Source organism: Salvelinus fontinalis, chromosome 22 (genome assembly GCF_029448725.1).
Source record: "Salvelinus fontinalis isolate EN_2023a chromosome 22, ASM2944872v1, whole genome shotgun sequence".
In the NCBI taxonomy this organism is placed as follows: domain Eukaryota; kingdom Metazoa; phylum Chordata; class Actinopteri; order Salmoniformes; family Salmonidae; genus Salvelinus; species Salvelinus fontinalis.
This window is the reverse complement of record NC_074686.1, coordinates 39,115,119-39,123,185: the sequence shown is the minus strand read 5'-3', so window position 1 is coordinate 39,123,185 and position 8,067 is coordinate 39,115,119. Positions and strand designations below refer to the sequence as shown.

Here is an 8,067-nt window from a genome sequence, read left to right as displayed (position 1 = left end):
AACGCTACCACTGTTAACGCGTTGCCCCGACAACCAACCACCAACCTGTCTACCACGGCAGCTCTTGCTCTAAGCAACCCTCGACAAAAGTAATTGTCCATTTTTTTGTTTTTGGAATTTTTTACTAAACTGGACTTTTATGAACTGAAAATCAGGATCATAACTGATCGAACCTGATTTGATATTTAATTCAGACCTTAAAGTGTTTTTTTGGGGGGGAGAGCTTTGAAGTTTCAGTTGATTTCTGTTTTTCTCTCTGACCCTGTCTCCCTCTTGGCTTTTCTTTGTACTGTTGACCGTTATTTTATTTTTAATGTTTGGATTTAAACTCACATCTAGTGGAGTCTGACTACTTATCCACTTGTTGTCGTCTTTAAAGGGACATTTCAAAAATCGTTCTGCTTCATATTCATTATCTCCAGTTCAACATCAACATATGTGAACATGGTGCGTTTCTACGTTTTGTAGTTTAAAAAAAACTACAACTGTTTCCGATGACGACACCGGTGTGATTGGAAGCAATTATCTTCTTATAAACGCATCGTTTTCACAAGTATTGATGTTGGTTTTGGTGATGGTGAATATAAAGTAGAACCATTCATTATTTTGTTTAAAACTATACTTTGAGGGACAGTTGCAGATTCCTATTTAGGCTACATTTCAAAAATCTTTTAAATTTTTTTTTTTTTTTTTTTTTTAAATATAGTAATGTAAAATAAACTTCAAACACTGTTTCAATTATGTAATATAGACCAAACAAAAACGGCAAGTCGAAAGGAAACAGTAAAAACAAACAAATGTTAATGGAATTTGATTTAGTATTCCCATTTGTTTTAAATAGTCTTTAATTAAAAGTTGTCAATGTAGACTTAGGCAGCAGCGATTTTTTTTTATTTATTTATTTTTTTTAAATATAATGACATTTTCTCATTGTACATTTAGAGTTTTGAAATATAGCCCTGATATCCCCTGTTGAGATGGACTGTCCTCACATACTTCATTGTTTAAAAAAAAATTAAAGTTGGTTCAACAGTAAGTTCATTTTTATTATGTCTCTATAGCCGATGTCTTTTTTTATAAGTAGAATATGGCCTTAGATTGGCCTCATGTCATGATAAATGACATCACGTGTCGGTACAGGATCTTATTGGTTGAATCTGATTCTATAAACTGCATGTAAAAACGATGCAATGAAGGATTGAGACAAAAATCTCTACATGAAGGGATCCTGCAGCTTTTCAATCTGATCTCTTGTACATACTTTAAATCGTCCAAAGTGCACATCCACTATTCTGCCACTGGTATATGTACCCTCCACATTAAAATGCATTATGCTCTATGTGTAAGGCTTGACCTAAATAGGTAACTACTAAATCTGTTCCAAAAGATGTTTTTCAGCAATTTGTCAATAAAGACTCGTTTGTTTTTCTATGAAACTTCCGTAACTTGGTTTATTTATTTTCCTGTTCTAGTCAAATTTGAAATGTCATTTTTAAATAGCATTTAACCGCCTGATAGTTAGAGGTGTTTTTCTTGTTATTTCTCTTCAAAAACACATTTTAAAATTTTAAATGAATTGTATTGTAGTCTGAGGACGTTAAACGTATACTAAATGATGTCTTGATTGATTTTTTTATTTTTTAAACAGCACGACTTATTCTTTCTCTCTTTCTATACTTTTAAAAAGGAACCAGAGGTAAAACCTGTTAAATAACCTGGATAGCTTCCTAATGTGTTTTAAAGCTCTAAAGCATTGAGTGCCTGGGTATGTATAAAGACTTTTTCAATCTATCTTACCTGTGGTCGTAGAACAACTTTAATGAGAAATGCATTGCTAGACTCTTGTTAGTAAAATTTTAACTGAACTCCCAACCATTTTAAGTCTTAGGTTTCAGGGTTTGACCTCGACGTTCGTGTCGTGTGTAGTGGCCGACGCGGTGGCTACTGTAGTAGAGAGAGTAATGGCAGTGCAAAGGAGACGATGGTTTTAACCGTAATCACTCCACTATAAAGGTAACCCTAAATGAGTAAGTTGATAGTGTGTTTACACAGTGAATTAAACTGCTGGTAAATACGTGCAATTTAGTAAAAGAAGAATTCTAGTCATGCAAAATATTTTTTTAAAGACCAAAAATACGGGGGGAAAAATTTAACTTTAAATATTATTGCAGTTGTAAGATTTTAATTTACTAAAATAACTTTGCTGTGTACTTTACAAAATATCCTATAATAGTTTTATTCGTTTTTATTAATGCTAAAATGAAAATCTGCAAAGCCGAAACTCTTATTATCTTCTGAACCACTTGAGCTCATGCTACTTTTTCTTTGGCAACGTGTTTGTAAACGTTGCATATATTACTGTAGTGGTGAACATGTTACGACTTCTAGAAAGTTCTGGACAAAAAGCTTGAGTTGCATGACTACAACTACTCTCTAGACTGCATGATTTTATTATTATTTTTTTTTCAAATCTGAACTATCCACTAGTGTTTTTTCATTGGTTATTGATTTAATATCTCTTCCATCAGGTCCAGCTATTAGTCAGTGAAGAACCAATCAGAGGTCGGCTTACTGGAGAGATGAAACCATGCATACCTCAGGTAGGAATTTGTATTTTTTTTGCTTAAGGGGGATTTGCAACCATGTTTGCCAAGGCCGATATTCATAAACCATCTGAGTAGCATAGCTGATCTAAGATCAGTTGTACCTTTAAAAAAAAAAATATATATATATAAATGTGATTTTATACGGACAGGAAGGACCTGATCCTAGATCGGCGCTCCTACTCTTAGACACTTTATGAATACAGGCCCAGATTTATAGCCATACTGGGAATCAACATTCCAGGAGTGTGTGGCTAATAAACCAATAGTCAAGTTACTACTTATGTAGAACCATACACACTGGCCAGAACCATATAGACTGGCTGTCAGTCTTCTATAAGGCTCTTGTGGGGGTTAGGTTCTAAGTTGTCACAGCCAGGTTAGCATGTTACAATTTACACTTTTGGTACATTTCGTAACAAGCCACCCTTTAGAGCCAAGGATCACGCTTCAATCAGTGATCCTTGGCCTCCGGAGCCCCGGAGGGTTGTGACAGGACGGTAACCGTGGAGCCCCGGAGGGTCGTGACAGGACGGTAACCGTGTAGCCCCGGAGGGTCGTGACAGGACGGTAACCGTGGAGCCCCGGAGGGTCGTGACAGGACGGTAACCGTGGAGCCCCGGAGGGTCGTGACAGGACGGTAACGTGGAGCCCCGGAGGGTCGTGACAGGACGTAACCGTGGAGCCCCGGAGGGTCGTGACAGGACGGTAACCGTGGAGCCCCGGAGGGTCGTGACAGGACTTAACCGTGGAGCCCCGGAGGGTCGTGACAGGACGGTAACCGTGGAGCCCCGGAGGGTCGTGACAGGACGGTAACGTGGAGCCCCGGAGGGTCGTGACAGGACGTAACCGTGGAGCCCCGGGGGTGGGTCGTGACAGGACGGTAACCGTGGAGCCCCGGGGGTGGGTCGTGACAGGACGGTAACCGTGGAGCCCCGGGGGTGGGTCGTGACAGGACGGTAACCGTGGAGCCCCGGGGGTGGGTCGTGACAGGACGGTAACCGTGGAGCCCCGGGGGTGGGTCGTGACAGGACGGTAACCGTGGAGCCCCGGAGGGTCGTGACAGGACGGTAACCGTGGAGCCCCGGAGGGTCGTGACAGGACGGTAACCGTGGAGCCCCGGAGGGTCGTGACAGGACGGTAACCGTGGAGCCCCGGAGGGTCGTGACAGGACGGTAACGTGGAGCCCCGGAGGGTCGTGACAGGACGTAACCGTGGAGCCCCGGAGGGTCGTGACAGGACGGTAACCGTGGAGCCCCGGGGGTGGGTCGTGACAGGACGGTAACCGTGGAGCCCCGGGGGTGGGTCGTGACAGGACGGTAACCGTGGAGCCCCGGAGGGTCGTGACAGGACGGTAACCGTGGAGCCCCGGGGGTGGGTCGTGACAGGACGGTAACCGTGGAGCCCCCGGGGGTGGGTCGTGACAGGACGGTAACCGTGGAGCCCCCGGGGGTGGGTCGTGACAGGACGGTAACCGTGGAGCCCCGGGGGTGGGTCGTGACAGGACGGTAACCATGGAGCCCCGGAGGGTCGTGACAGGACGGTAACCGTGGAGCCCCGGGGGTGGGTCGTGACAGGACGGTAACCGTGGAGCCCACGGGGGTGGGTCGTGACAGGACGGTAACCGTGGAGCCCACGGGGGTGGGTCGTGACAGGACGGTAACCGTGGAGCCCCGGGGGGTGGGTCGTGACAGGACGGTAACCGTGGAGACCCCGGGGGTGGGTCGTGACAGGACGGTAACCGTGGAGCCCCCGGGGGTGGGTCGTGACAGGACGGTAACCGTGGAGCCCCCGGGGGAGGGTCGTGACAGGACGGTAACCGTGGAGCCCCCGGTCGGTTGTGAAATAGAACCTACAGGAAGTGAAGGGCTACTAGGTGATGATAACATCAGAACTATGTTGAGAAGCTAGTTTTGGGGGGTGGAGATTTTACATGAGCTCTACTTCAGTCCTTCCTAGTACAGATAGATGGCTGTTAGGGGAGGAGTGACCAACCATCCTCCTGGTGAGATACAGGATTTCCTTCCAGCCCTGATCCAATGCTCATTTATACTGTCAATAAAGATCCTGGTCAGCTAGTAGTCTAAAACTTGAGTGGAGGGAATGTTGAATATATCACATTGGAATTATAAATTTAAGGTTTAGGACAGCAGCTTAATTCCTGTTAGTTATATGTATTACTGATGTGTTTTGGAGCCAACTCCTTCCTCAAGGCATGTTGAATATATCAATGTAGATTGGTTTTGGTTCTTCTTCCTCAAAGTGTGTTGAATATACCAATGCAGATTGGTTCTTGTAAAAATTAATGCTAAAGTGATTGAATGGTTGTGTTTTCTGTGTTCCCCCTCTGCAGTGAGGTGGTGCAGCAAGGTCTGACATGACCGAGCCCCATTAGGCTCCACAGTGAAGGACCGACCCAGTGGAGAGCACCGATCCTGGGGGGGAAGGCAGGCTGCCAAGAGGACCAGAGAGCAGAAGGGTGCCTTGGCCCCGTTAGAAGAAGAGGGGTGGATTCTAGCTACAGGCTCTATATGAGGGGGAAATAGTCTGGCTCAAATGACTGGAATGTGGACTATGACACTAGCTGTGAGACTATGACACGAGCTGTGAGACTATGACACGAGCTGTGAGACTATGACACGAGCTGTGAGACTATGACGCTAGCTGTGAGACTATGACGCTAGCTGTGAGACTATGACGCTATGACACGAGCTGTGAGACTATGACACGAGCTGTGAGACTATGACACGAGCTGTGAGACTATGACGCTATGACACGAGCTGTGAGACTATGCCACGAGCTGTGAGACTATGCCACGAGCTGTGAGACTATGACACGAGCTGTGAGACTATGACGCTATGCCACGAGCTGTGAGACTATGCCACGAGCTGTGAGACTATGACGCGAGCTGTGAGACTATGACGCGAGCTGTGAGACTATGACGCGAGCTGTGACTACGACGCGAGCTGCGAGACTACGACGCGAGCTGCGAGACTACGACGCGAGCTGCGAGACTACGACGCGAGCTGCGAGACTACGACGCGAGCTGCGAGACTACGACGCGAGCTGCGAGACTACGACGCGAGCTGCGAGACTACGACGCGAGCTGCGAGACTACGACGCGAGCTGCGAGACTACGACGCGAGCTGCGAGACTACGACGCGAGCTGCGAGACTACGACGCGAGACTACGACGCGAGACTACGACGCGAGACTACGACGCGAGCTGCGAGACTAGGACGCGAGCTGCGAGACTACGACGCGAGCTGCGAGACTACGACGCGAGCTGTGAGACTACGACGCGAGCTGTGAGACTATGACGCGAGCTGTGACTACGACGCGAGACTACGACGCGAGCTGCGAGACTACGACGCGAGCTGCGAGACTACGACGCGAGCTGCGAGACTACGACGCGAGCTGCGAGACTACGACGCGAGCTGCGAGACTACGACGCGAGCTGCGAGACTACGACGCTAGCTGCGAGACTACGACGCTAGCTGCGAGACTACGACGCTAGCTGCGAGACTACGACGCTAGCTGTGAGACTATGCAAGCATGCTTTCTATTTTAGGTCTGTGTGTTTAACTGTGGCGTTTTGATATTGCTCTGCTTATGTATTGTATATAACTTTTTTGTATTGGGTTTCAACAAATGTTAGTTTCTAGTAAGTGAATCTTTATTGTTATGAAAATACCCTCCCAGGCTGTAAGGAGCTGTGGAATTGAATCTTATCTTATTTTTTTGTTGAGGCGTTGAGCACATGTTTACTCTCTGCAAGGCAAGCTGTATTTCTTTTCACCCTCATAGACATACTTTGGTTAATTCAGTCTACAGAATGTTCATTATACTCTTTAACAGAGACAGCCTGTGTCCATGTCTGTTCCTTTGTCTTCATGGTGAATTATGCTCTCTGTATCTGTTCTGCTAGAGTCCTCTGCTGCTTCTAGCTACATCGTTCACACACTGAGTATCACACACACCCTGGCATAAAACAGTCTATTTTGCTCTGAGGAGATGAAATGCTAATGTGAAATGCATTTGCATGTACTTTTCCCCCTAAATGTGCAAAGCTTTCGCAACTAATGTTGGCTTGCTCACCTCAGTTTAACGTCCAAGTATGATATGCTGGAGGGAAGTGTGTCTGAGAGCGAAAGTGCCAGCATCTGCTCCTCCCCCCGACTCCCCCCTGTCTCTCCTCTCCCCCCTTGTCTCTCCTCCCCCTTGTCCTTCCACACCCCCGACTCCCCCTTGTCTCTCCTCCCCCCTGTCTCTCTGGGACCAGGTCAACAAGCTGTCTCATTGCAGAATTAGACATTTATCCAAATGTCAAATTTCGAAGTTGCTCCAAATTGTCAAATTTCCATGGGTAAAATAATAAAGACTTTTCACCACAGGGATAGAGCACACAACCTTCAGATCCAGTGTCAAGGAATTACCCCCATCTGCCACCATGTGTAAAACGCCCTAGCATAACCCAAGCCTACTTGATTGTAGTAGCGCTCATTGTTGCCCCTAGTGACCGGTTTTGAATGCATTTCCTGATGTCCTCCAGACATGGACAGACATCCAATTTTGAAGTCACTCTTGAGCGATCTGTTTGAGCTCTGTCTGGGCGGAAGAGTCCAACTCTGCCTGGGCGGAAGAGTCCAACTCTGTCTGGGCGGAAGAGTCCAACTCTGTCTGGGCGGAAGAGTCCAACTCTGTCTGGGATCGTTGGTCAGGGGCAGAATTAGTGGTTTGGAGGCCCCGCTCTGACAGCGCTTCATTGCTGTAGCTTAATTTCAATAAAAGTCACGTTTGCGTAAAACAATGCAAAAAAAACTCTGTCCGGGTGGAATAATCCAACTCTGTCCGGGTGGAATAATCCATTATTGTGAGCCAGTCTGTGGGTGATTAATGACACTTGTTTCTACTATTAGGAGAAACACTTGGATTATTTTCATATTGATATGAAATATATCTATACAAATATTAAATATGAATTATTATGCGGCTGTATGGATTCATTTTCTTTTTTGGAGGCCTTTTTTGTCAACAATGTGGCCTCATTAACCTGGGCCAGTAAAAAAAGAAAACCTCCCTCCCCATGTCCTTTGCAACTTTGAAACTTCCTGCAGATTTTGCTGCTGCTGAAAAAACCTGCTGAAGCAAGACATAATGAGAGAGATGAGCTGAGCAGCCCACGACAGCAGGTCGTTTGTCGGGGGAAGGGTTGGGGGGGGGGGACCTCAAGAGAAGAAAAGTGTATGTATATTTTATTATGCTCACGAGGCCCCTTCATGATGTGAGGCCTGAGGCAATTGCCTCTCTTGCATAATGGTAAATCCGCCACCGGGGTTGGTGATAGGATGGTGCAATTTATTCCTAACACATTCACAGCTTGATATTACACTGAGGAAGAGGACGATGAAGATGTTCAAAGTCACTTCTTTTCAGCTCCTCTTCCTCATGCCTTTTTACTCTAG

The 8,067-nt window shown here is 46.4% G+C and overlaps 1 long non-coding RNA gene across 1 annotated transcript; it reads left to right on the top strand.

Moving 5' to 3' along the window:
- The first annotated feature begins 3 nt into the window (after positions 1-3).
- LOC129820299 (uncharacterized) lies at positions 4-5,136 on the top strand. Its single transcript, XR_008754186.1, has 3 exons — positions 4-89; positions 2,529-2,600; positions 4,957-5,136. It is a non-coding gene; the product is annotated as an uncharacterized LOC129820299 (long non-coding RNA).
- Positions 5,137-8,067: the final 2,931 nt, after the last annotated feature.